The sequence below is a fragment of the Anser anser genome (genome assembly GCF_964211835.1).
Source record: "Anser anser genome assembly, contig: HAP1_SCAFFOLD_152, whole genome shotgun sequence".
In the NCBI taxonomy this organism is placed as follows: domain Eukaryota; kingdom Metazoa; phylum Chordata; class Aves; order Anseriformes; family Anatidae; genus Anser; species Anser anser.
The window spans coordinates 205,789-215,401 of record NW_028153745.1 but is presented as its reverse complement, the minus strand read 5'-3'; the positions used below and the strand labels follow the sequence as shown (position 1 = coordinate 215,401).

The 9,613-nt window shown below is 44.5% G+C and overlaps 1 long non-coding RNA gene across 1 annotated transcript; it reads left to right on the top strand.

The window, feature by feature from the left end:
- Positions 1–2,686: 2,686 nt before the first annotated feature.
- LOC310891568 lies at positions 2,687–9,183 on the top strand. The gene is made up of 2 exons (XR_014577632.1): positions 2,687–7,093; positions 7,930–9,183. It is a non-coding gene; the product is annotated as an uncharacterized lncRNA (long non-coding RNA).
- Positions 9,184–9,613: the final 430 nt, after the last annotated feature.

Here is a 9,613-nt window from a genome sequence, read left to right as displayed (position 1 = left end):
GGGTGTGGGGGCTGGGGCTGAGGCCTGGGGCCTGGGGCATGCATCTGGGTGGTGGTGGTGGGGGGTCCAGTTCATGGGGGGGGTGGGTTGGGAGCTGCTTGTGGACAGTTGGGGTCTGCATCCGGGTGTGGCTGGGGCCTGCTTGTAGACTTCTGCAGCCTGTGTCTGGTGTTTGGGGGCTTTTCTGTAGTGTTTGGGGATTGCATTTTGGCTTTGGGATGTGTCTAGAGCTTCTGGGGCCTAGCTGTAGTGCTTGGGGCCTGCGTCTGGGGCTTTTCTGTAGCATTTTGGTAGCGTGTTTGTGATTTGGGGTCTGTATCCAGGGTTTTGCCTTTTTTGTAGTTTTCAGCTTTGTGTCTGTTTCTTTGTTGGTTGCCTGGGGTTTGGGGTTTGGATCATTAGTCAGTGTCATTAGCGTCGGGGGGTTGATATGAAGGGTTAGGGTTGTGGTTAGAGTTGTTAGGGTTAAAGAGAATAAGGATTTTAGGGTAAGGGGATCAAGGTTGTGGGAATAAAAATGTTTTTGCACAGAGTTACATCGTTTAGAGGGAAGGAAGGTGGTATTGATATATGCTTGCAGTGATAAGAAAGCTTAACAGACAACCTTGTAAAATGCAGACAACCAGAATCCTTAGAGCAATTGGGTGGAAATCACGGTGTAAGAAACATTACCACCTCAAAGAGGAAAACAGTCAAGAAAAAAATAAAATTGACTAGTAACAGGCCAGCAGCTGTGTATTTTCTGTGAAGCACTGGATAGATTGTGAACATGGATTACCCAGTCAATGGGGAAACTGGGGAGGGTCCTGGTCACCGAGAGGAAAAAAAAAATTATATAAACTGTGTTATGGAACTAGTAGGTGGCTTGTGGGACGCCTGCCATTGCAATCGTGAATAAAAATGCTACCTCACTGAGATACTTGCCTGAGCCTATGGTATTGGTTACAGAGTGTTTCTAATAAGGTGTTAGGGTTTTAAGGTTTCAGGGCTAAGGCACTAGGGTTGGGTTTCAGGGTTAGGGTTTCCAGGGTTTAGGGTTAGGATTTTAAGGTTGTTAGGGTTGGAGTTATAAGGGTTAGGGTTTGGGGGTTAGTGTGTTAAGGTTTTAAAGTATTTTGTGGTTTTAGTGTTGATAGGGTTTTTAGGGTTAGGGTCTTAGGGTTTTAGTTATGGTCAGGTATTTAGGGTTAGGGTTTTAAGGTCTTATTTTTTTTTTTTTAAGGTTAGGGTCTCCAGCGTTAGGGCTTTGAGAATCTTTACGTTTTGGGTTAGGGTTTAGAGGGTCTTAATTTTTAGGGTTAGGGCTTTTAGGCGTAGGTCTAGTGTGGTAAATTTTATCGGGTTAGGACTGTAAGGGTTTTTAGGGTTAGGGTTTCTAGGGTTTTTTGGGGTAGGGGTTAGGGTTAGATCCGTGGGAGCCGTAGTGTTAGGGGTCAGGGTTCTTAGGGCTAAGGCCCAATATTAGGGTGGAAGGCCAAACTAAGGGGGGAGCCCCCCCCAAAATTGAAGGGTCGAAGCCCCAATTTAGGGGAAGAAACGTCAAAATTGTGGGGTCCCCCAAAATTGGGCGGAAGAGCTCTTAATATTGGGGGAAACCCAAAAAAGGAGGGTGGGGGACTCTAAAATTGGTTGTGTCCCCCCCAAAATTGGTTGTGTCCCCCCCCAAATTGGTTGTGTCCCCCCCAATTAGGGGAGGAACCCCCAAAATTGGGTGGGCGGACCCCCATATTGGGGGGGCAGAACACTTAAATGGAAGTGTGAAATTCCAGAATTGAATGTGGACCCCCCAGAACAGTCTTCAGGGGTTTAGTGTGGTAAATTTTATCGGGTTAGGGCTGTAAGGGTTTTTAGGGTTAGGGTTTCTAGGGTTTGTTGGGGTAGGGGTTAGGGTTAGATCCGTGGTTGCCATAGCGTTAGGGGTCAAGGTTCTTAGGGGTTAGGCCTAATATTAGGGCGGAAGGCCAAAATAAGAGGGTGGGAGCCCCCCCCAAAATTGAAGGGTTGAAGCCCCAAGTTAGGGGAAGGAACGTCAAAATTGTGGGGTCCCCCAAAATTGGGCGGAAGAACTTTTAATATTAGGGGGGAACCCAAAAAAGGAGGGTGGGGGACTCTACAATCGGTTGTGTCCCCCCCAAATTAGGGGAGGAACCCCCAAAATTGGGTGGGCGAACCCCCAAATTGGGGGGAAGAAGACTTAAATGGAAGTGTGAAATTCCAGAATTGAATGTGGACCCCCCCCAGACCTGGGGAGGAATCCCCAAACTTGGGGGGGACCCCCAAAATTGGGGTTAAAGCCCCAGATCCCGGGGAGCTAAGCCCCAAATTAAGGGAAGGAACCTCAAACATGTGGTGAGAACCCCAACATTGGGGGAAAGAACCTTAATATTAGGGTGGCAGGCCAAGAAAGGATGGTGGGGGCCTCCAAAATTGTGGAGGGCTTGGAACTGGGGGGAATCCCCAAAATGGAGGGGGAACCCCAAAAGTGGGGGGGGGGGCGAAGCACCAAATTAGGGGAAGGAACCCCAAAATTGTGGGGAAGATCTCTGAAATGGAGAGCTGAAAACCCGAAATTGAGGGGAAACCCCCCAAAACGGCGGGAAAACCCTCCATAAACACGAAACCGGTAATGTAACAGAGCAAAAAATGGCGTCCTACGGCACGCTGCGAGGCTCAATTTTCTGGGGAGTGCTGGGAAATGTAGTTCTTGGCCACCGGGTTTCCGGGAGTCCATATTGTTTTCCCAGAGCATGCCGGGAGATGTAGTTCTCGGACACTGGGCTTCCGGGAGGCCATGTTGGTTTCCCATCTTTGCTAGACTCCGGGTGCTCTGGCTTCACAGATGTAAGAAATGGTCCAGCAATTCGTGCCACTAAGGGGTTTTGAAGGGTTAACATTGAGGCCTGGGTTTAGGCGAGAAGAGAACAAAGGGATTTCTTCGGAGAAAAACTGCTGACTTTGCACGAATGTGCAGTAACTTCTGACAGCCGGCCAAGAGACCACTAGATAAGGAGGAAGAATATGAGCCTCCCTGTCCGAGCGGCCCCCAAGAAACTAACAGAGACTGATAAGCAGGCGCACCTGGGAGGACTTCGGATTCGGGAAACCAATTATAATAACCCTGCCTCTTCTAGAAGTAGTAATGAATATGTATTAGCCTAGGAGCATAAAAACCAGCCGCCTTACGTAACAGGTGTGCGTCCCGGTGGAGCAGAGACTCCCGGCGCACCCAGCGCTGTTTGCTTGCCTCTATTCGTTTAATAAATTGTAAACTCTGATTGTAATCCTATTTGGAACTCAGTCATTTATAACAATTGGGGGCTCGTCCGGGATGGTCTTGGTTCCTGAATTCTGACTTGATCTAGGAGGGGCGCCCCCACCATTTGGTGGCTCCTGTTCGAGTCAGGTCAGGGCTAATGCCATCTTGAACCTGAATAAGGGCAAGCAAAGATTTAGATTTTTTTATGAGCTCCCTTTGCCGGCTGCAGCACTGTATTTTGCCCGTAATTCTGCGCGCGAAGATCCGAACGAAGACGACGGAGTCGTAAGTATTTAAGGCGTATACCGTTCGGTTGGGTGGGTTTCGGTTGCCTGTGTGTGTGAGAGTGTGACTGAGACGGAACGTAGTTCCGAAGCGATTGTGGAGGTCTTCTAACCGCGGTTCCAATCTCCCGCGAGGGACTTGGCCGGTGAAGGACCAAAGCGATTCCTATAGGATTCGTGGGTGGGTGATAGGTCCTAAACCCCCTGCAAGACACTCTCACTAAGGCAACCAAGGGCTGTAGGAATTGCCACAGTAAAATTCCTAGATGGGTCAGACAAAATTGAAGACCCGGGACCAGAGAAAAGGGAGCAAATTACCAGACATACCACCAGAAAGTCCATTAGGGATAATGATTAGAAATTGGAACGATAGGGGCCCCGGAAAAGGGAAAAAGTAAATTAAAAATGGTTCAGTATTGTATGACAGAATGGCCAAAGGAGCCTTTAAGACCACATGTCTTTTGGCCCGTTTTCGGATCCTTTGAAGACTGGGTTTGCCAGGCCTTAAATATACATGTTAATTCAAAGGAACCTTTTAGCCAGGAGGAAAGTGATTATGCAGGATTATGGATCAGGATCTCACGTCCTTTTCCAGCCTCAATATTTACACTAAAAGCAGACGAGAAGTTTGACGAAGAAGAGAACAAAAAAATAAAAAATAAAAAAAAAAAAAAGGAAAAAGAAAAAGATGATGAATGGGAGTCATTGGATAACCTACCACCTCTATATCCTAACAATCCACCCCCGGTGGTGCATCTTGTAATCCTGTTTTGTTCTTAAATGTTTTGACTGTGTCAAGGAGGAAGGTGGGAGCATTATCTAAGTAACAGTTTAGAAGTTTGGGTATATTCGCGGTGGTGTTCGGTCAGTTTCCCAAGTATCGGGGGAGCGGGGCTGACTGATTATCAAAGTGGTAGAACGGAGAGTCACTTCTTTGGTGGTTCGGGCCTGAGCCCTGGGAATTTGGTAAGAAGGGGGAGAGCGAATTTATTTAGGCCTCAATACCTTTTTAAAACCCCATCTTGACGGATACACAGGAGTGATTCCTTGTTTTGTGTAGGCTTACTAACAAAGTGCATGAGAAAAATTAGCATTTGGCTTGAAATTCGGTCTTATTGAAATGTAAATTTTGTGGAAAAGGTGTTATTGTTTGTCTAGAACACAGAAGGCTGAGTGCTTCAGGTGTTTTTCCGAAGTCCTGCGGATTTATGATTGGAATGGGGCTCATTAATAATCTGAAATAGTAAAGTTTGTATGTGGAAAGAAGAGTTTAATCCCAGAGAATTGGGACATTTGGGAAGAAGATTAGGAAAAGATAGTAAAAACCTGCAATAAAAAGGTTTGCGTGGAAATTGAAACAAGGGACAGTAACTAATATAAATAAATAAAAGGGAATGGGAAATCAAGGAAAAGGGGAAAATCCAAAAAAAAAAAAAAAAAAAAGACGTCCTAAAAAAGAAAAAGCCTCCTTGGGTGCATATTGGCACATTGGAAGGATATTGTTAGAAATGGGGGCACAGAAAGCAAGAGGACTTTCACTAAGTATTGCAATCAATGGTGGCCACTATATAAACTAAATGGCCACTTTATGGATCAATCGACTATAACAGTGTCTTGCAATTAATGTTTTTGAGGAGAGAAGGGAAATAGGATGAAATGTTGTATAGTGATATGTTGTTTCAGCATGTTGGAGGGAAAAGGTTTGGAATTAAGTTGGCCCCTGACTGAGCCTTTGGTGTTGGCATTAGAAAAGTACGGGCTGGAGAAAGATAAAGGAAGTGTTAAAAGGGTTGTTGAAGGTGTTAAAGGTTGTGTGGCATGTAGTATTTAACAGAGCTGTTTGAAGTTGAATGAGCAGGGGAAGAGGATGTAGGAATGTTAATAGTTCCGCCTCAACCCGAGGCTGAGATCTCTAAATCGCGGTGTGAGCCCTCTGGGGCAGGGGGACCGTGATGGGTCCGAGAGAGTTGTCGTGGAAACAGAAAAGCAGCTAACTTTTGAAACAACCTGAGTTCGTGTGTGAGCTCAGATTGCCAATGGGACCGCTCAGGGAACTTTCAACCATTGCATTCCCCTGACCGACCCCCTCACTGAGACCCTAATCACCCCGGAAATTATGTAAATACTAAAATCTGGTTAAATTGGCTATTGGGAATTGAGAATCTGTTCCAACAAGGTCCAAAAGAAACCCCTATGGAATTTATGGAATTTTTGAATTTCTGGACCAACTTTGAAATGCAATGAAAAAAAAAAAAAATGGACCTGGCTTAAAAAAAAAAAAAAAAAAAAAAAAAAAAAAAGAGAGAGAGGCAACTGGCTAACCTCTTTCCAGGGCAATCAGCCCCTGATATCAGAAAGAAATTGTCTTAGGCTGCAGGACAAACAACAGTCAGGAATGATGGGGACCTGGGGCATCTACCCTAGCAGGTCCACTAGTTGAAATAAAGCTAGGAAACGAAGACAGGCTTGAATTTTTTGTTGGTTATGGGAGCTTCTTTCTCTGTGTTAATTAGGCTGTAAATGTAATAGGAGCAACATATTCAGTGTTAAATAGTTTAAAAGGACGATTAGGAACTAAGACAACTACAATAATTGGAGCCACAGGGAAAGAGGAAGAATGGTCATTCTTACGACCCCTTGATTTGCGTTTTGGGGGTGAGGAACTAACCCATAAATTTTAGTATGTACCAGAATGCCCGATGCCACTCTTGGGACGGGATCTATTAGCCAAATTAGATGCAACAATAACCTTTGAGGATGGAGAATTAATAATGAAGGTACCTGAGTCCAAAGTAGGCCAAATCCTAATGATCAAAGATAAACCCTTTGTTAATATTCCAAGAGAAGTAGAAAATGCAGTTATAGCAACAGTACGGGAAACAGATGTACCAGGGAAGTCGAAACTGGCACAACTGGTAAAGGTGGAATTAAAGGAAGGAGCCAAACCTGTTTGAATCAAACAATATCCACTTAAGATAGAAGCTAGGCACGGGAATAGTGAAAATTATTGACAAATTTCTCAAATATCAGATTCTGGAAGAATGTAAATCGGAATACAATACTCCAATTTTTCCAGTAAAGAAGCCGAATGGCGAGTATAGATCTGTACAAGATCTTAGAGCAATAAATGAAATAACAAAGGATATTCACCCGGTAGTAGCTAATCCTTACACATTGTTAACATCTGTGAAAGAGAAATATAAATGGTTTACCGTGATAGATTTAAAGGATGCCTTCTTTTGCATACCTCTTGATAAAGATAGTAGAAAATTATTTGCCTTCAAATGGGAAAACGTATTGAAGTTTTTGGACCACATATGGTAACAACCGTTTTGGAACAAAGGGGGGGGGCACTGGTTATCACCCAGCCGGATGATGAAATATCAGGCAATCCTAACTGAACAAGATGACATAACCTTGAAAACGACTAACCTGTTATATCCAGCAGTATTTCTAGGAACCGTTCCAGAAGAAGGACCGTTGGAACACAGTTGTGTGCAAATAATCGAACATACGCCAGCCACAAAGATTTGAAGGATGTACCCCTTGAAAGGTATTCAGTGGGAATACCACACTCCGTGGCACCCACAAAGCTCAGGGAAAGTAGAAAGGATGAATCAAACAATAAAACAACAATTGGCTAAGTTAATGATCGAGACACAGCTGCCCTGGACGAAATGCTTACCATTGGCACTTTTAAACATAAGAACTAAACCACACAGTGAGACTGGATTATCATCATATGAAATGTTATATGGTATGCCTTATTCTCAAGGGATGCCCCTAGGGAACAATGTAGTTGAGGATCATAGTATCCAGAAATACATAATTACCATTGGAAGGAGATTACAGGAGATAAGAGAAATTGGGATGATGACTCAGACACCACCTTTAGGATTTGCTATTCATAAAATACAACCAGGAGACAAGGTCTTAATAAAAACCTGGAGAGAAGAATCATTGAACCCCCGATGGGAGGGACTGTACCTTGTTTTACTTACTACTGAAACAGCTGTGAGAACAGCAAGAAGGGGTTGGACCCACGCATCCAGAATAAAAGGACCAATAACTACCGAAGCCTGGAGGGTTGAGTCCACTCCTGGGGAACTGAAACTGAGACTAAAGAGGAACTGATATCCCAGCAATGAGGTTCTGCATGAATTAAGGGCACTGGATAAAGAGGACAAGGCTGAAGGGAGGAAAGGGAGAAGGCAAGACCGGGGTAGGACCCTCCACTGCGGCGTGTATGGTCTACCGAGGGAGGCAACCCCTATGGGTATTGACCGCCGAGTGAGAGTGCCTCGACCGGACTTCTCCCACACCAAGATCAGTTTGTCCTGAGAAAAATAACATGAGAACCTTTTAAACCCATAATAAAATTGTGATTAGTTTTTCCAGGAGCTGGATCACCCTGAAGGGCTGAATGGTAACACAAGCTCTGAAAGCGGGCCCAACCCCCTGATTGAAGGCGCTTCCCACACTCTCAAGATTGGACGGCGAAAAAGGCTTATAATATGACAGGTCGCCAAAGAGAACTGAATTGTGACTGTAAGTGGAAACCCAACGTGGGAGCTTGGAAGCGTGCATATACGAGTACAAACGGGGCAGACATTGTAACAGGACCACTCGGTAACAAGGACACTCTGTATTATCACGCCCCAAAGGGTAAAGATGGATGGGATGGTCATTTTCCAAACGGGACGTGGGCCCTAAAGGGACATTATTGGGTGTGTGGCAAACATGCTTACAAGAGGCTACCTGGAAACTGGTCGGGAATATGCTATGGGGGGTACATAAGACCCTTGTTCTTTTTATTGTCACAAACACAAGGAAATCATTTAGGAATAAGATTATATGATGACCTGAACAGAGTAAAACGATCTATTGATACTTCCTTATCCGGGGATAGTGCCCAAAAATGGGGAAAGGATGAATGGCCTCCTGAAAGAATCATACAGCATTATGGGCCAGCCACCTGGAACCCAAATGAGTTGATATCAGGAGCCCGAGAACCTATTTATAATTTGAACCGAATAATTAGGTTGCAAGCTATCCTCGAAGTTGTAACAAATCAAACAGCGACAGCCTTGGATCTTTTGGCTGACCAATCCACTCAAATGAGAAATGCTATATTCCAACATAGAATGGTCTTAGACTATTTACTAGCAGAAGAAGGGGGAGTATGTGGAAAACTGAACGATTCTAATTGTTGTCTACAGATTGATGATAATGGAAAAGTGGTCAAGCAGATAACAAAGGAAATTAGAAAGCTAGCCCACGTCCCAGTACAAACTTGGAAGGGTATGGATTGGGATTTCTTTTCATGGTTGCCTGGTGAACCATGGGTTAAAAGGATGCTGTTTTTATTTTTATGTGGTATAGTGACATTATTGTTTATACCTTTTATGATACCTTGCTTTACGTTGTTGATACGGCGAGTAATAAATAGCACCCAATTTGTGATGACTTCAGTGGAGAGAAAAGGTGACGTGTCGATAATGATGCTTAAGAAGTGGACACCCCGAGAACTGACTGATGAAATCCAATTGTTACTGACAAAGGTTGAAGGAGAGACACGAATTGATGATTAAAAAAAAAAAAGGGAGGAATTGTAAGAAATGGTCCAGCAATTCGTGCCACTAAGGGGTTTTGAAGGGTTAACATTGAGGCCTGGGTTTAGGCGAGAAGAGAACAAAGGGATTTCTTCGGAGAAAAACTGCTGACTTTGCACGAATGTGCAGTAACTTCTGACAGCCGGCCAAGAGACCACTAGATAAGGAGGAAGAATATGAGCCTCCCTGTCCGAGCGGCCCCCAAGAAACTAACAGAGACTGATAAGCAGGCGCACCTGGGAGGACTTCGGATTCGGGAAACCAATTATAATAACCCTGCCTCTTCTAGAAGTAGTAATGAATATGTATTAGCCTAGGAGCATAAAAACCAGCCGCCTTACGTAACAGGTGTGCGTCCCGGTGGAGCAGAGACTCCCGGCGCACCCAGCGCTGTTTGCTTGCCTCTATTCGTTTAATAAATTGTAAACTCTGATTGTAATCCTATTTGGAACTCAGTCATT